The sequence below is a fragment of the Solenopsis invicta genome, chromosome 6, assembly GCF_016802725.1.
Source record: "Solenopsis invicta isolate M01_SB chromosome 6, UNIL_Sinv_3.0, whole genome shotgun sequence".
Classification (NCBI taxonomy): domain Eukaryota; kingdom Metazoa; phylum Arthropoda; class Insecta; order Hymenoptera; family Formicidae; genus Solenopsis; species Solenopsis invicta.
Window position 1 is genome coordinate 4,327,506 of NC_052669.1, and position 20,449 is coordinate 4,347,954.

The 20,449-nt window shown below is 36.6% G+C and overlaps 1 protein-coding gene and 1 long non-coding RNA gene across 5 annotated transcripts in view; one reads left to right on the plus strand and one right to left on the minus strand.

The window, feature by feature from the left end:
- Positions 1–20,449, plus strand: part of LOC105193913 (SAM and SH3 domain-containing protein 1) — a 324,915-nt gene that overhangs the window by 43,822 nt on the left and 260,644 nt on the right. The window lies entirely within an intron of this gene.
- Positions 11,149–20,449, minus strand: part of LOC120358136 — a 286,272-nt gene continuing 276,971 nt past the window's right edge. Inside the window, exon 4 of the long non-coding RNA XR_005575068.1 lies at positions 11,149–11,347. This is a non-coding gene — a long non-coding RNA (uncharacterized LOC120358136). The remainder of the gene's footprint in view (positions 11,348–20,449) is intronic.

Below are 20,449 nucleotides of genomic sequence, written 5' to 3' on the forward strand. Positions count from 1 at the left end.
AAGCGAGGCGACGCGTAATAGCCGCGGATCCGGTATCGCGGCGTTTTTTAACCCGGCGAATCGCCGCGCGCGCTACCGCGGCAGCTGCCGACGCGAACTAATTAAGCTCTCGTTTAGCCGCAAACACGACCGGGCGTTTTAAGCGATTACTCGTCGGTCTGACATTTCGTATCGCGGAATTTCTCGTATTATCGTGCTTGGAATCCTCCGGTTTTCTCCTCGCACGACAAGTTTCGTCGCGCCCCGCGTTTCTGCGACGGCGAGGCAGATTCCTGGTAGAGTTACGCTTGCCGCTGGTATTTCGATAATACTGAATGACTATTGAGTTTATGGTTTGTCGTAATGTGTTTATAATATGCGCGCCTCGGGAGAGTCGCTCGATCGAGCGATATTTAACCGCCGTTACATTGCGGAACGGGATAAATGGGGATGCGCGGTGGTCGCGTTAATGATCTATTACGATAAACCGCTTATTACGGCTCTCCGAAATGGGAATCGATATCCTTCTTTGTCGAGCTTGCAAACTCTCCCGATCCTAAATGTGCTGCTTCGTGTTTCCCGTAGAAATTGCTGAGGCGGAAGGAAGAGATCTTTCTCAGAGTAGATACGTTTACGGCGTTCGGTGGCATCGATATATCGTGATACGATCGCGAACGTAAGCTATGTTGCCAACGTTACCTTGCGATAAAGAAGTATATTATACGACAAACAAAGGAGAATTTGTTCTTTTAACTTTCCTGATATCATGGATAGACATACTGACTGCACGATCTGTCAAATAGAATTATACGAAAGAGTAATCTCTGTTTTCAGAGAGAGAGAGAGAGAGAGATTGTGATACGTCGTTGTATCATTTGAAGTACACGATATTTGAAAAGGTGCTATCGCGCAATGTGCAAATAAATGTCACACTCCGCCTCTCTTAGCGCGAACGTGCTCATACAGAGCTACTCGTGCCTCGAGCCCTCGCGAAAGGGGAGGGGGGAAGGTTTATATCGTCGGGGACTGATTATAACGCCGTACCATTCTTAAAGTGTCAAAACACAAACTGTAGAGTCCCAATAGAGCGACGAGTCGTAATGAGATTAACGTTTCCGCACACGACGAGGAATGGCTCCGAGTTTCCGGGGCAGGGAAAGAAGGTCTCTGCGGGTTGGGATACGGGATTCGCGCGGGTCCCCGGGCTTTTTGACAACGATAAATAATCGGATCAGGAGCGCGATCGGGGACTTTGTGAGTCATTCCCGTTGGCTGCGTCGGGGACAATCAGGCGCCGGGCCATTGTGTACCGAGTCGTTCCTCCTTCGCTGCATTCTCGCCCCGTTTGATCCTGCCTCTCCTGCGCGCGGGGAAATAATGAAGCCACACGTGTCCCGATCTATCTGTGACTTCGATCGGTGAATGACGGCACGTTGTTGAAGGGTGCGTTTTCGATTGAAATGACAGACGGCGCGCGGCGGTTAGTCTAATTGCACGCCGTCTATTTATCGCGAGCCAATTTAGCGGTCTCTCTCGTTGCCGGAGTTATTTTCTTTTTTTCTTAAATCCGCAAACGTTAAAAAAAATAGAAGTGATTATATCTTTCAAATAACGTTTATTTTATTTTTTTATCTATTTTTAAACATTAATAACCATGAAAAAATTTAACGGCGGAAAGAAATAAAAATACAAAAATTATTAGCTGGCAATGTAATAGTTGGCATTCGGTAGCAAAAAATGCTCTAAGATTTGCAGAATGATTTACAATACGTTATTAGGAATGAAAAAAAATTTCTTGTATTTTTACATTTTTCAAATTATCTTTTAAATTGTCTCTCATCTGTATCAAGGGAACACTGTTGAATACAACGCGAATGTTCGCAAGGAAATATTAATGGAACAAAGTGAATTAAGTAGAGTAGACGCTGCGCTATTAATTACTACGATCTGATTGTGCGTAATTAATTGCTGCGAGATATTATCTACGAAGGCGGGCATACATGCATACATGTATGTATGATTTTACACATGCAGCGTGTCTCGGAACTGTTGCTGCATTATAAAGGGCAAAAATTTTCTCAAGGAAGCACAGACGAGGGAGGTGTAAGATTTTCATTAAAGATGCATAACTGCTCCCTTTTTCTCTCTTCCTCCTATTATTGTATAAATATTTGTCAAAAACAGAGCAATTAAAAATAAAAGATATAACAATTTATGCATTAAACAATGCTATATATAAGATGTTTCACTAGAAGTGTCACAAGAATAATATTTTTGAAATTGAATGAGATAAAATTCTTATTTTTTAGTTAGTGAAACGCCTTGTACAAATAGATACCTCTTTTTTTATTTGTTCCGTTGTTCCATTAAAAATTTTCTAATTTTAATGATTATTTAATTTACCGTTTTATATAACACTTAAAATTAGTTATGATATTTAAAATTAAATATATTAGAAAATCAGATATTAACAAAATTTTGTTTACTAAGGAAAATTGACAACTACATTAAAAAGGCAGTAATCATAGAGCGATTATTAAAAAGTCGATAATTATGCGTGCGATATCATCTCGTATAATTGCAGGTAAATAAATCCCACATTCTGAATAAAGATCTTATCTCTAGAAATAAATCACACATTAAAATTGAATAAACATTTACATTAATGCTTTTGTTATTTCGTTTACAAACACCGCGATCAGTCTTAATTAAACGATGTAATAGCTTATCGATTTTATTAGATATACACTTCGGCGAAGTGCGCTTTATGCTCGCGCCGGATTGTTGCGTCTCGTAGACAATAGGCATAGATCGAGTACGAATTATCTATTTGGGTCGCTTCCGGTACGATGACGTTTGTATGATAGCCGATGTGCTTTCAGCGGATATCGGTGGTGCTGCGTAGATTTCATTAAACAGACACCACTTTGTTTCAATCGGCAAACTGATATACGCATCGTGAGGCGTTTGTATGAAACGTTTGAGTTTATAATTAATATGAATAAAAAACCATTTTACTGCTCGAAAAACTCGTTCATTGAATGGAGTTTGCCTCAACTGGAATTGATAACTGATACAATTTTTTTACACAAATCTTTCTCTGACATGCGCTGCTGTGCGTCAGAACTAAAAAGCATTTTTTGAAATTAAAAACAGGATAATTTTATTTTAGATTATTTAGATGTATGTTACATCAGATCGTATTATGTCAATTAAAAATTCTATTGCTTCAGACTTTTTCAAATTATGCGAAATTTTTTATTCCTCCGAGTTTATTATTAAAACTTGATCACAATAATAAACGTATCAAGGAAGATTATAATCATCTGAAACAAAATGATTTTATACATACATTTTATATAAATTCTAAAATGTATGCAATGTGATTTAACTCGTTCAAAACATGGCATAATAGTTAAATGTATCCGAATATACAGTACATGCAGCAAACGGCAAGTTTAATGCCATTACGTTTTCCATACAATTTAAGTTTCATAAAACAAGTTTAAAGTAATTAAAATAACCATATAATGAAGAGATCACAGTGAAGCAAAAACTTTGCCCGGATCGCATTAATTGTATTTCTGTAAATATATTTTTGCAAGTATTATACATAGATCTTTTTATTAATTTATATACATAATTTCCATACTATAAAACATTGATGGACCATTGCGTTTTAATGCAACCCGGATCAAGTTTTTGCTTGTGATCCGGTTGGTCATTTTATAGTTAATTTAAACTTTCACAATACAGCATAAAATTAGCTATACTATCTATAGACTCAAGTACTATATGTATAAAATTGTAATCTCGATCAGTCGAATGCTGTATAAACGAAGGAGGATTTCTATAATCTTCTTTTCCTTTTTATTTCTCTATCTACTTTCGCGTCTTTATATCTTTCTTTGCTCTATTTTTTTTTTGTCTGTTCTTTTTGTCCTTCGTTGTTTCTTCTTCTTTTTAGTTTTTTTTCTTTTTTTGATGTCTTAAGGATCTTTGCGAACTTTGTAGAGCGATTGGTTAGGTCCACTACCAATGATTTTTATACCAAGTTTTATTCTTCAATAAAGATATCAAAGTTCCAAATAATATACAGTACTACAAAGAAAAAAGAATTTAAATTACTTATCGATCAACTCACACGAAGGAGAGTAATTCTAACGAACTCGGCAGCAGCGAAGAGATTGTGCTGCTGCATCGTTCGCTGTCGTCATCGTTCCGTCATCTTTATTAAGTCGCAGCCATCGACAGAACGATTTATCTTCACCTACCGTCGCTACTCACGCACGGCGTGTGTCACGTGCTACATAAATGTCATCGATGCGATGTAACGGCATCGTCGTCGAATCTCTACCGATATCTCGTGAAATGTGCCACGCGGCTTTCCGTGTTTCAAAAAAAAGCTGTACATACGTATTGTGCGGAATAGCCGCGGCTTGCGGGATCCTCTATCGCGATCACGTGCTTGACGCGGTCGTGGTGCAGCGATGCGACGCCGCGACGGGAGAATCCACGGGAGGCAGTGGTAGGAAACCGGTTGTGCCAAGGGGGCGACGCGGTGGTGGTGGGAAGGGAGGGCGCGGTTATATGGGGTGTCGTCGAATCGTCGCGTCAGTGCTGCGTGTTTTAATTTGACGTCACTCAGCGCGTCAGTTCCATCTGGTGTTGCGAGGACTCTCCTCGTCTCGTCCAGGACACGCCAGTCACCAGGATTTAATATCAAACCACCCCGGTCGTTCTCGCTAGTATGAGCGCTCTTTCTATTCCCTCTCCCCCTGCTCCACGCGCGGGGTATATCCTCTTCGAAGACCCCGACGATGGATTTTCCACTCGTGCGAACTGATGACGCGTTAGTCGCACTATCGCCTGGTAAATCGAAGCGCATAATCGCCTATCCGTAATGGAGCGATATCTCTCGTGATAAGACACGATAACGCCCTTCCGCGTTATATTTCCCTGCTCTCTTAGTATCATCGCCAACTCTATTTATGAGCATGACGACGACGCAAAACGACGTACTCGTATACTCCTAAATATTAGAGGAAGAGAAGTTTAATTAGAAGATACTGTCCATTAATTAAGATTGTATCAAGTAATTTTAGTGGAGATTATACAAAAAACCTTATCAACGGAATTATAATCATCGTACTCTTATAATTAGTTTGTCATGTTAAAATTCAATACTTGTTCTCGTTAAGAAATTTTTTTAACAAATGACACCGCCAATATGATCTTTTTCATAAAAATGTTGTCGATCTTCGTAATATAACATTTTTATGCAATGAGATATAGAAAAATTTTTGATTAATTTTGCAAGTTTAACGGTACTATTCTCTGTCACAAGTTTATTCGCAATTGTGCCAATCAAACAATTTCGAGATAGAACGTTTGTTAAATTGTTGTCTGCGAAAATAAACTCCTCTGTAAAGCTATTATAAAAAAACAACCTTAGAGTCTTCTCTCGACGATAGAAGGATGAAGTATTGATAAACCGGTTCCGTGAGGCAAACGATCGTTCGAATTTTGAAAAAGGAAGCTGACGCCGGACACGCGGGTGGCGTGTCAGTTGCACGTTTCGATCCAATCACAATCTCTCGTACGTGCTGTACGATCCCTTCACGTTCACGTCTACGGTCGAATTGGCCTAAATGCTCGCATCTCGCTCCTCTCGCGTGAAAGGACGCGCGCGAATCGAACGCGGCGCCGTGATACGCAGTGTGTCGTGACCGAGTTGACGCGCCATCGTTTGCCATCATGCTTTTTTTATTTACCGGAGTGTTCTATTTTCGACTACGTGGCATTTTTCGCTCTGCCATCACCGGACGTCCAGAAATGTCTCGTGTGGCAGTAACCCGTCGGCTGTTCCGTTTTATCCCGGGAAACGTGGAATGCGAAAGAGAACGATACGATACGAACGGAAGAGAACGAGAGAGACAGGCAGAGAGCGAGAGAGAGAGAGAGAGAGAGAGAGGTGGGATTATTATTTATAACGTTGTTAAGCCGAATTCACCGGTCTTTAAACTCTCGCCTCGAGGCAACACCAGTCCCATGATGTCCAAGTCGTCGCAACACATCCTCGTCTTTCCTTCCACTTTCCGCGCACCGTCGTCCTCTTACCTCTACTAGGAGGAGATGCGTAACGCGAGGGGCTTCCGAGAAAGTAAAGTCGGTAGTCGAGAATGGCTTTTGCTCCTCTCTAAAGGTATAAAGATGCGCTGCGGTGTATCTGTAAGCGGCTGTGCAGTCTTGAGTGTCTTTTCGTAAGATGTGCACGCGTGTACGTCACCGTACAGTAACCCTGAAGTAATGCGCTCTCGTCGTCTTGCCAGCCTGCTAAGTTGCTCTTTAAAACTATGAAGCGCTGCATGTATTCACTAAATATACCGTCTCCGACGATGTAATCTCGGCTGCGTTATTATGCACGCGATAATATGGAAAGCATCTTTCTGGTGTTCCGCAATTACTCTTAAACGTGAAATTCTATAAATTGAATGTGTAATCCTGTCTCTTTACTTCCTCGAAGGATTTACATTGAGGTTGGATTAATTTTTAGAACACGCACGATTGAAAAATTTAATAATTATTTTATATCAAGGGAGATATATGCCCTGAATGAATAAATGACTGCAACATCTCATTTTAAATTAGGTTGAATTCCCGTTACCTTCAAAAGCGCAATTGAATGTCGCACATAGATGGGTTTAATTCGCGTGGAAACGAGTCACCTCATTTATCGCCGTAATTACTGTGCACGAAATAACGCTACCGTTCCATTCGCCGTGACTACGGGCGCGACGTTTTCGGCAGTGGTCGGGGTCGTATAGCGAGCACGCGCGTAAAATCGATCCGTATAAAAATCTCCGGAGTCGGAGATGCTTGAATCGCGCTCACCTCGACGAGTGCGTTCCCGGCGCGTTATGTATGTACACGTGAACCGATATATCGAGCCCACGCCGCGTGTTCTCTCTCTCTCTCTCTCTCTCTCTCTCCAAGTCGAACCCGCAACGGATGCAACGGGACACCGCGGGGATGCGCCCTTACGTGATGGTGCGGGCGGATCCATAAAATGTGGGTGGTAAACGAGCAACGGACAGAAGGGGAAGGGCCGAGGGACCGGACGGCCGTAACGAATGAAGTGTGCCGCTGTAAAAATGCGGTTTTATAGAAGCAGCCTCACATAACGTTCAAGTAACCGAGACGATGAACCATCCGAGAGAAGCGGAAGAACGCGAGTGCGGCGGCCGGCGCGGCGGGCGAGCGTGTGAGGCACGCTCGCTAAGGAGATTCCGATGGGCGCACGGGCAGAGGATTGGGTTGTCGTGAGGGATGGGAGACACACTCGCGAGTGGGTGCGCCCGTAAAAAGGAACATCATGCATGCGCCTACACGTCGTAATATCTGGCTCTCGTGCGTCCATACACTCGGCCGAGCTCTTTTTATTCCGTCAACCTTATCCTCGCCGCGTCTTACGTCGGCCTCCTTCGTCTTCTTCGCTCTTCTATCCCCGTTTGCTTAACCTTCTTCCTCTCCGTCTCTTTTGCCACGCGGCCTTTTTACCGCGTCTTCGTCTCTGTAAACCCTCCATAAAACCCCGACGACAGGTCGGAATCCCCGGTGTCGCGATTTCGCCGGGCGACATCGATCACGATACTTGGAGAACGAAGTAAGTGCCCGCCGATCGCCACGTCGCGATATACTACCGGTGATACTGCTATTTTTGCCGTTCTATTCCGACACGTTACCACGTGACGAAAACTCCGGAACGGTAATCCTCTTGAATGGGATAACGTCCGGAGCCGACGCGTTTATGACGCTGTGCTTAGCGCATGCGAAAACAAATTCATTCATCGTCGAGCTGGATTGGAAACAGTCAAAGGTTCGGAGTAACGAGGTCGTCTACCTTCGTGCGCGACAATTGCTTTTGCGCGAACAATCAAAGGGAGGTAGGCGATCGTTGCTGAGAAAACATCAACTGTTATCATTGCACCGCCGGCTATTATTATTCCCCTGATATCGGGTGGAATTTATCTTGCGCGAATGAAGAGGCGCGTACAATGAGAAGCGAGCCTTCCTATTGCTCATCGAAACGATGAATATAAAGTGATTATGCAGCAGAATCTTGATTTAGAAGCTATATTAATCATTAACTATTGTAATGTTTAATATTTAATTTAGCTTTTATTGTAATGCCTAGCGTTTACTCTATTACAATTTTACGATTTAAGAAATATCGATTTTATAGTTTAATATTTGCGACAATATTGTAGAGACGTTTTTATTGTAAATTAAAAATATTATTACAAACTCGGCTTACAGCCATAATTAACAACTCAAATACTTCCTGTGGAACAGTTTGTTAAAAATTAACACACTTGATATAATCTGCGGAAGAATGCGAGATATACATCATGTTTAGCGTCAGCTTTATAAAAACAACTAATTAGAAGTTTTATCAGATAAGCTGCTTAGAAGTAAATATTATTATAGAATGGTTTAAAACGTGGAATAAAGTTAACATTTTATTTATGTTTTTTTATGAAAAAATGTTTCTTGCTTAATTTTCACTTATATCTACCACCGAGTTTAAACATATTGTTTCAAAATGAAATAGAAAGCTGTAATGAGTTAATAGAAAACTATAATAAAAATTGCAATATATTATAAAAAATGTGTAAAAAAATATATGGATGCTTTTTTTATTTTTATATACATTATCCAAATAACAATCGTGGTTATTGCAATATACTCAAAAAAAGAAGCGTTTAATTTGAAGCTATTAAAATGTTTTATTTCTGTATCCATTTTTTAAAAACTTGAAAATGTTTTAGTTTCAAACGGTATTTAGATTTAAAACACTAAATATTTAAAGCTTGTTAAATATTTCAATTTTATATGTTTTAATGTTTTAAATCTGTACTTTGTTTAAAACAAAAACATTTGTAAGTGTTTAAAAAAGCAAATAAAACATTTTAATATCTTTACAATAAACACTTCTTTTTTAAGTAAAAGTTGCAAAGTAGTATAGTTGGAAGTAAAAAATTGGAAAAGGTACAAAAATTATATTCAATCTGCACCATATTTATTTTTCTTTTATTCACACGAAGCTCAATATATTTTCAACATTTCCCGTATACCTCTTTTCGAACAGTTGCACTGCTCCAGTCGTGTCTTGTTCAGCAATTGACACCGTCAGGACGACGTTATCGACATGCGAGCTCGCGTTGTTGCTTCGCGAGGCTAGACAAACCCTGTGAATAATTCAACCAGCCCCGTGAAGGGATTTCGTCGCGGTTTCGGATTTCGTCCATAGATCCTCGTGCACGAATCTTGAAGCGAGCCATTCTAGAATTGCATCAGCTGTTGTTCGACTGCGTTGTCTACATTTTCACTGTGCGAATAATTACGTGATTGGCAATACCGCGATTATTCGGATGTGACGCACATATGTGTAGGCTTTAATATAGCAATATATAATAATAATGTCTAATTATTATTCAGCAAAACAATAATTTATAAAATAAATTTTTAAATTATTTAAAATTTATAATATTTTTCAATCTCTAAATATATGGAATATAAATTTAATTATGTAATAGTAAATTCTATAACAATTTTTTACATTAGTAAAAATTCGTAAATTTATTTTATGACATATGTGTACACACATATACATATGTGTATAGATAAATATTTGGAAAATATAAGTAAGCATTAGTAAAAATATTAGTAAAAAGCATGCATTCTAATGAAATCAGAACAGGGAATATGCTGTACCATATTTTGCTTAATTATACAAACGTCAACATGACTAATTTTCCTCAATATAGCTAGGTGTCATCAAACATGGCGTACAATTTCTATTACCATGAGTAATTTTGGTGTGAATTTCGTGGCAAAGCTCATATGCTGTGTGATTTAATGTATGCTTCCTCACATATCGCTAATAATACAGAATTTATCTGTATTTCAATGTTGCATGGTTCCTGAAATGGGCGACTTGTTGCTATGATTAACGTTAGTTGGAGTTGATATACGAATGTATATCTGTATTAGTAGCTATATTTGAATACAGTTAAATTTAAATAATTATATATGTATGTATATATACATATATAATATTTATGATTGTAGTATTACGAAAGATTTGACCATTTTATTCTTAAAAACTTAAAATTTAATATTTAAAACATTTTAAATAATATTAGTTATAATTCCGACTAAATGTGAGAATAATGTATGATATGCAAATATATGATCTAATAATTAAAATAATTAAAATAACATTTAATTAAAAATTTCTAAGTCTATAAAACGTTAAAAATCATTTCTTCCATATATGTGTATATATACATATACACTTTAATATACGTATATTAATATATGAGATGATGATCGTCGCGTAAGAGTTGGGTCTTTGTGCATCTGTTATCTGGCAAAGATCCAGGTTTTAATTCATCTATAACAAATAGGAATTTTGACTGATCATCACCTCTCGGAAGACAATGACAAACCATCAAGAATACCTTTGTCAAGACAGTCATCGTGGAACATGCATGAGCGTGCATCAAATCAGATCTTCAATCATTGATGCGTATATGACAATGCAATGCGAACGGGCTCGCTGCATGTTCCAAACAATGCTAGCTTTTATATCAGACAAGGGATAACGACCGCAGCTAATCTGCAGCCTTATCGCGCGACGAGAATAGCGAGCAACCAATCCGCAATATCATTATGCTAATGTCAATGGGATCGGTTCCTCACTAAAATAGCTCTTATATAAACACTAGCTTCAAAGCGCTGAGTAGAAAAAAAACCGAAAACGTTTGAAATGTTAACAAGAGATCTTTATAAAAGTTGTACGTGTTGCTTGGACGAAGTCGAGGCTTTCTTTACGTTTATAAACTGATTGCAAAATTATCAATAATTATTCGAAGATAATATGGGGCGTGAACTTCTATGTGTATATTTAACAGTCATGAAGGATCAACTTGAGAGAGAAAAAAATATATCATTTGTTATTCTTGCTACTTTTGTTATACATATTTATAAATTAATAAAAAATGCATTTTATTATAAACGCAAAAAATGCAGCGTAATATTCTCATTCGATAATAATCAAATTAGAGAAATTCAATTTACTCTACGATTATTTCAAAAACCGTATTAAATTTTAGTTTATTAAATTTTATTTTTATAATATCTAGTATATATTTTATTACGTGCAAATTGCTACAAATTACAATTGCTATCGATTTATAGTTGTTAGAGGTTTATTTGTACTTACGCATTCGGTAAGAAGATTGTTCATATATCTGTGGTATTTATCAACGAATCAGTACAACTTCCGGGCGTTTCCTCTGACCTGCAATATCGAATGTTTGCTTGTATTGACATAATCGCAAATCGATTGCAACTGGTCGCACAAGTAACTGAGAGGAACGGACGAGCACTTTACGTGCTACGTGAGACACGTTTGTTACAACACGTGTTACTTGCAGCTCGTAGACATTGGTTGTATGTTAGTGACTGTTTGTGCAAACGTGTGTATAATTACGCGTTCAGGGGAAATTTGAATAACCTGCTCTCGCTCGACCACACACACACACACACGAATCTCCACGTAATGAGACGTGTGGTGCACAGACAGTGCGCACCCACAGAGTAGATGAAATAGCGTCATGCAATTAATTGTAATACCTATTAACGCAGATTTGCTGTATGTTATCGATGCACTCATTTATGGATATTAGGGTATTTTTGTCGGCTTATACTATATTATATTACCGGTGATATTTTACATATCTTTGCAGAGAATAACGTTATATGAATTTTGAATTGATATTGAGATTTTTTACTTGAATATCAAGAAGAAAAAATAATTGCGTAGGCAGTATTATGGAAGACAATTATCGGTGTTTTATTTTTAAAAATTTAAATTTGATTTAAATTAGATATAATTGCGACTATTAAATGTGAGAATAATGATGTAAATATCTAGAAACTTTGAGGATTAGTATGTTAGTCGTCAGGCTGTTATGGCGCTTAGATGGCACTAGTTTTCAAGTAACATTGTCATCAAGAAAACAAATTGCCGAAGTTAGAAGTTGTTTGGTAAATAAATTATCAACTTTGGCAAATGTAGGAAAGTTAGCGTGTTTGTGGCATATGCTAGATATTATATATACTCTTGGTACAATGAACTCAGAAGTTCTCAATGTAACTGTATCTACTTTCATTGGTAATATAATTCATATTTAATTCGTAGCAGGAAGGAGTCTTGTTACACATTGCACACGTCTATGGATTTTTATTGTTTTCCAATTTTTAATATATCTATTTTTTTTACTTTGTATATATGACTTTATTATTTTTGGTATTGATAAATTTTATAAATTGTGTCTTTATTACAAATACTTGAGTTTTTTTTATTTTCATAATGACAGCAAGATATACTATGTCACAATTTTTTTCAGATAGTTTTGCCCAAGTTTAGTGATACAAACAGACCAATCAATTCTATGTAAAATATAGATGTCACGAACGAGATTATTGGAAGTCCGTGATTTTATCGGCGTGAAACAGGTTTCAATCATCTATCGTTGTTTCGAAAGCTTGAATATGTCGATATGTCGTTTCGTGAAAAGATTTTATAAACGTTCCATAGATAATGAATAATGATAGCTATGTATTGGTCAATTATAGCAGGCTTAGCTCCATGTACGCGGAAGAAAGTTGATTTAGTGCGAATTATTTATTACAGCCATTAAATATGCACATACGTTACAGCAACTGATATTTAAATTTATCTAACGCCATAGTGCATGTGAGAGCTTATCAAGAGAATTGATTCAGCATTTGTTTTTTTTTTCAATGAAAGAAATATCTTATCATTTGAATAAAATTTATGGATGTTTAAAAATATTTTGTATCTTAATCGTGAAAGTTGTTGAGATATTTTGTTTATATTAATAGCATTGATATATGAAGTGTATGTGATTAAATAAATTGTTGAAATATAATGTCTATTAATGAGATAATTTCTATATTTATATATATATATATTTTTTTTTGTTTCAGGTAAGTTCTTCCATTCAAGTGGTCGTTTCGTTTTTATATTGCATATTGGTGAGTGACATAAAAAAAATTTATTTCAAGCGTTTTAGAAACATTTTCTCTTTTAAATTTTAAACTTAATTTTTAGTGCAGAGTGAAAAAAATATGAATAGAATTCATTGGAAAGAGAAATAGATTTTTCTATTGCCAACATACAATTTGCATGTTTTATACAGCGGTTGTAATCAAAAGTTAATGTATAAATTTTGCATTATTGAGTTTCCACATTACGAATATTTGAAATAAAAAGTATACACCATACGTATAAAATTCGAAAAGATCTTATGTTTCCGTAATGTCGGGGAAAGTGCAGGAAAGTGGCCGTTTGCATGAAGTCAATCGAGCGAAATCTATTATACGACGTCATTCGATACGCTCGATTTCGATAGAAGGATAGCAGGCTATATGTAACTCGTATGGTATAACGATTGCTGCGGGCAAGAGGCGGGGTGTATTTATGGGAGTATATTTTTGAATTGCTTTTTTTTAAAAACTCTGTTTAAGAATTGCTATTACTAGTTTCAGAAGCAGGAAATCGTGCATGATCTTTTACAGGCGTATCATTTATAAGTCTCTTTTCTATCAAAGAACTCGGCTGAAATTAATTTGAGATTTTAAGATATGACACGATTTAATAAACAGATTTTAATTTGATATTTCTTATGTTATATTCGCAATTACAATTTAATTGAGAAAATGATTTTTATCTTACGATATAATCCGAGTTTTATTTTTCTGGCTTCGATAATTGATTCTTAAGAGAAACTTCTATATGTATGTTAATAGCTTTTGAATTTTATAACGTTTTTCTAACAACTTGAGACGATTACTTAAAAATCTTGAATTCCGATTTTAAAGTTATAAAATAGTTTTCTTCAGTAAAACAAAGATAATTTTTGTATAATATTATTATTCAATCTTTATGAATGAAGTAATTAAATAACTATTAAAATTCATTACAAGAAAGAATTAAATCATTGGTATGTAACGGTTGAAATTTACTAATAATAATATACGTATTTCTCAATTAGAATACGAATAACAATATTTCCATTTTGAAATACTCTCTCAATTGAACGTCATTAATAATTATTTTAGACAATGCTAATTAGTTTATAAAACCAAGTGCGTGTATTATAACAAAACAAAGCGCATTATGTACGGTAACAGCTCATTTATTGAAGCGCAGGAAACGTATTTCGCGTTATTGTATATTTTACAAAACATTTAATATTTTGGAATGATAACAATTTTACTAGCGACCTTGATATCAAAGCGATGTAAAGTACGTTGTGTTCGCGCAAGGTCATTGCGCAACAATTTACTCGGTGAGGCTGGAGCCAGCAGGTTGTGGCGCGAGCCGCTCCGTGTGTGTCATCGTGTATTGTTCCTTGAAACACGGTCGTGACAGGTATTAGAAGATACTAAATGTCGTCACACTTTACGATTAAGTTGAGTGATTGTTAGCACCCTAGACACAATGTACGGAATATTAGGAAGGAAACAGGGAATATTAGGGATAGTTTAATATGTATATTAAATGAGGAACGTGACATACGTTTTTCTTATTCAATAGATTGAACCGTTTCTTATTCTCTGTCTCTCATGTTGTTTATTGTATCAATCTGTGTAATTAATTGTAAACAAGATGACAATTGTCGCGAAGCAGATATTTCGTTTGGCACAGGAATTTGGAACAACGTAAAATTATAAATTATTATTTATACTAATAGGCGATAATTAATTACGTACCTCAATGTACTTTGCGAGGTTTTTGGATTCGAATGTATCAAATACATTTACGCTTGGAACTTTTGGTTTATATATAATTTGCCTATAATTTTGCGATTGATAACTCGGAATGATGAATCAGTGGATCATTTAAGTAACGAGAAACCGGGTATGATCAATCATATATTAATGACTAGTTTAAAATGGATGAAACAGAATATTCGGCGTATAATTATTTCAATACGTTAAATATTTTGTGCGGGTGAGATTTGCTTGTTTACGATTTGGTATTTGCTTGGTACACAAGTCTGCGTTGTGTTATTCGCGCAACGAAACTCGAGTAGCCAGCGCTTTTATGTGTTCGCATTTACCCGTCAAAACATCGATTGCGTCAAATGCTAGAAGATAGCAAACGTGATTATTTTCTATGAATAATTATCCTGCCAGCACACACAATCAATGAATTCTCGCGATTAACGATTTGTCTCGTGATTGTAACGAAATTGTAAACGCATTGACTGTTTGTCCAAGCAAATATTTCACACGATTTGTTTGTTTTGCGAAATCGAAGGAATGTCAATTAAAAAATTATTTTATCGTGATATTTGTACATTTAATAATAATTTCTTCATCGATTCAATTCGAGTGTATCTCACAATGTACTTAGAACCTTTTGCTGATCGAAACGTAATTTGCTTAGTACTTTTGAATTAAAAGCGCGGAATAATGTACAAAATCGAGTAATAATAGAAAATGATATATTGACTGTTTATTAGTAATATGAATATATCTCATTGAATTTGCATGAAATATATTGCAACTTTATTAGTTGCACTGTATCTGCGGTGTCGAGATGACATCGGCATACGTTTAATTAATAAGTATTATCGTAATTAGGTCAATATTATAATATTTGTTAACCGCGCACGACATGAATTCGTTTATACATCGTGATTTGCTATTCATCTACTATTTTCATTTTATTAATCCCTGAAACTTTTATATTGAATTAGTTGGTATTATTAATACTTATGGTACTTATTATTACTAAAAAATTACTTGGTATTATTATTACTTACTACTCTACATATTATCATCATCATAATCTGCGGATATTACAGATAATCTGTAAATACGAATTTATCACTAATACCGCGCGAGGATACAGACTGCGAAGTGAATTTTTAAATTTAACTCGATATTCGCGCAGTTGAAAAATTAACTGAGCAATCCACGCTACGAAATAATATAAATTTCCCGCTCAACTGAGGCGTTAAACCAGTTTTCACGCCTGAAACGAGCTTTAATTAAAGAGCGTCCGCCGTAAATGCAGTTACATCATATTTTTTTTAATGCGCCTTCGGGTACCACGTATTACGTAACTTGCAATCCAGTTTATTTCGTTCGCGAGAACTGCCGGTCGGCAGGTACACTTCTCTATTTGCGCGAGAAAATGAGAGTGTGGTGGTGGTGGTGGTGGTGGTGGTGGTGGCTCGTCGAGAGGGCTTATCGCGCGAGAGGGCGAATCTAGCCGCCGCCGTCCGTGGCTCTTAGGGTTCTCGAAAAACGATGAGCTGTCGAAAAAGCGTGACCGGTTCGTTACGCGGATTATTGCGCCGCTGCATCATCTTTTCCACTCGAACGCGTCGAGCGTTCCTCAGTCCCGCTTTATTGTCGGCAATAGCCTTTTCACTCGTTGCCCCTTGGCGAGGCGCACGTTGCGCGGTCTCTCCGTCGTCGCTCGTTGTCTTCTTTTAATTTTTACGTCATGCATCAACGTCGGACACTCGGCCATCCGCCTGAGCTGCCGCTTGATTCTGCCGTTGTTGCTTCTTCTGCCGCGCCGCTGCTCGGGCCCGTTCGCCTACTCGTGCGCCTCTTCACGCCGCCGGATGGACCGGCCAGTCTGCCCGCATGCCATCCTAATAACGGGACTCGCCAAGGGCTAACGACACACGATTCTGGATTCATTGCCGGCGTATTGCGAACTGATCCGTAGCGGCGATCACTCAACAACTGTAACTTTTCACATTATCAATTAACGTACTCGCTACACTCGCATGAAACATTGTTATCTGAATGTGCATTCCAATACTTACGGATGCATGGGAAAAAAATTCTTTATGCATATTCGATATCATTTAAATATTACGCTTTTCTATCTTGTTTATCTTTTTCATTTTATGCTCTATTTATTTTAAAAATAATCCGAGTTATTTTAAAGAGACTCCGTTTGAAATATTTGTTTAACGGAAAGGAACTTTGAATCGCGTTGCCAACGAGATATAAAATAGATAAGTCGCGGAAAATTAATTACATTATTAGACACGAATGCTCAAGGGCATGAAACGCATGTAGAAATTATTCAATCAGTGTATGGTGCATTATAAACCACTGCCAGCTATAATTAGTACTGCTTCTAATCGGGACAGTCTATGCCAATTCGCGTTATTATACATCAGTATAGTGTGAACGGGTTGTTGTTACGACCGCATAATTAGTGAATTGTAGCAATCAGTCAAAGTTTATACGGTTGATGAAAGGGTCGTGAGACTATAAAGGAGAGTCGTTCTACTACAGAAATGGCATAATATATGAGAATACGTGTGAATTGTAAGCGTCAGAAAGTAAAGTGCATGAAGTAAAAACATTCATCTTCTCATTAGAAATTCCATTATATGAAAAAAATATCGCCTTTGTTTAAAAAGATTTTAACAAACGCAATATAATTTTTCAAGTTTGCAATCTTTTTCATTTTGTAAAGAGAGTTGAACAATCTCCTTCTACTTTGCTACAGAGAAATTATTTGATAACATTTAAAAAAAAAACTAGAAAAAATTCCGTATGCTGTCACATAAGGCATTATGTTAATGGAATGACTGATGAAAGATTAGTGACAGCAGGATGAATATATTTACTACTTCAGTACGGTTACATACTATTTGCTAAGCTAATCCTTGACGTCGTTTAACGGGTAAATTATCGTTCGGTCGAGAGAGGCGGACAGAGAAAAGAGCTGGCGAAGGAAATTTCAAGCAATTTCTACCGAGGAACGAGGTAATCGCGTTATTGGCCGTTGAAAGGGACGTCGGCAGCGACAACGAAAACGATGGTGTCGACGAAGATGACGGCGCGGCTCGACGGACCGCTGAGAAACTCATTAGACGCATCATGCTTCGTGGACGCCGGGAATAATGCGGTGGCACCGCGACTGGTTTTTGTTAACCTGCCTTGGCACTTAAATAATGGGAAATAAAACGACAATGTGGCTTGAGAGAACCCATAAAATACGCCGTACTCTCCTCTCAGTTTGAAGAGAGCCCTCCATCCCGTCCTCTCTCATTCATCTCTCCGTCTCCTCTTCTACCTGTTTCCGTCTCACTCCTCTCTGCCACAGTCGCTCTGTCCACATCTTTATTCACTTCCTCTCACACTTGGCTTTCCGAAGAAGCCTACTCTACCCGCTGACCGGCCACGCGGGTGGCACTGCGGTCTCCCAACCGCTCTCGACCGCAAACCGATACGGAATCGACGGCCACTTTCGTTTTCGCAAGATTATATCAACATCGAAGAGCGCTGCACGAAATGCATCAAAATGATATAGAAACTTCGGCCAGTATCTCGGCTAGTTGGGTGAGAACGCAACGCCGGTGACAGCTCATTCCATTATTTATCAATTTTAACTTTTTATCAGCTGAAAGATTAGATATATCATTCCGACGAAATGGATTGTGTTCTATTCTTTCTATGCCATTTTATCCATACGTATTTTGTTATTTTAATTTTCACAAACATTTGCAATTTCTGAGAAATAGGCGAATACATCCAATGACAAAATGTGCCTAATTTTGTCGAACGATCTCACATATTATATTTGTCTCTTCTCTTATTATTATCTTTCAATAATATTTTGTTCAGTTCACCGAATTCGGACGCGAGCAAAATTGGATACGTCGTCGCATATTGCATCAGGTTCTTGCCGGTGTGAAATTTAGCTTCGACGACACAATAGTCCATGATCTTTAGTACCTTCTATTTTTATACGGTATAGAATACCTGTTTTCTCTCTCTCTTTCTCTCTTTCGTTCTCTCTGTTGCCTTTCTTTTTTTCCACAATAGTAGCCCATCTACGGATTCGCCGTTGCGTGAAATGCGAACGTAAACGACCGTTATGTGAGCCTGTGCGTTTTGTCGTTTCCTGAATTTTCCCGAATGTCCACCGATCCTCTTTTCTCCCGCCATCCATCTTTCCAGTCTCATCAGGACTCGATTGGTTCGTTTTTTTACTGGGCTTAAAGCTTTTCTCTTCTATACCTGCCTTTTCCTATATTAACACGATTTTATTAGCGCATTTTCATGTGCTATTGCTCCATATTTCGTTTAACTTTTTAAATATTTCGCAAATTCTATTCTTATATTAACGTAAATGCTTATACAATGTAAATATTAATAATTTTATTATTTTATTGTGTAAAGTACAAATTTAAAAAAAGAAGTGATTTCTCTTTTTCTTTGTAAAAGTAAATTTCACACGGGACGAAAAAATCGTAAAATAAATGATAAAGTGACATTTTCGGGAACAGAACGAAGATAATTGGATGGCTGGATGAACCATATGCTATGTTGTTAGAGATGGCCTTGTCACATAAAACGTGCGACACAAATTGATTCTGTGTTGAATGGTGACAGAAAATCGAATTCTCGAAAAAGTGGAAATATGGCCTTTTTGACATAACTGAATTAATTCTTTTACTATGTTAGAGCCAAATTTGAAACTAGTGGAAATATAAAATTCGTATAAAAAAAGAGATCGTGTATTGGTCATGAAATAGTGAAATATGTGCCGATAACATTGTTTTACAAATTTATTACACGAAATGCAATACCTTTTAAATTAAAGTGTTTCACATGTAATTATTTACATTTAACTTGATAGTCAATAATAAATGAAAAGGTTTGTTTCTAGAATTACTTGATATTGTAATATAACGCGTAATTAATAATACGAGGAAGATATTCGATTTGTAACTTTCTTTATGTTAGTTTTTACTTCTATTTAGAATGGATTGCAAAAAATGTGATTCTATTAGCTTGCAGCTTTTATCATAAATTTCAGTAATATAAAAATTAGGTAAAAACTAAGTGTGCACATTTGAATTCTAGAAATGTTATCTTGATGAATAACGTACGCGTTTCTTAAACCCTTCGAGATCTTGCTGAACCTCTAATTCCGAGAGTATACACATATATGACTCTCTGGAGACTAAGTGTTTTATTAGGTCAAAAAATTTATGACATAACTCCCGATTTTATCTTTTATGTCAGTTAATCTCAGTCTTTTTTTATTTTTAATTTATTACTTAATAACTTCATTGTCATCTTTTATCTTGTTTTTTTTTAATCTTCATTTATTATATTCTGTAAATTACATATTTAATGGATATTTGATTTTTATAATTATGAATTAAAGAATAAAAATATTACTTTTATAAATATTGATATTAATAAGAGTATTAATTTTTTAATTTTAAATGTTTTTTTTGCAAAAATGTAATATAACAATTTATTATTAATCGATTAATGTAATAATTATATGTATTAATTTCATTGTTTATTTTAT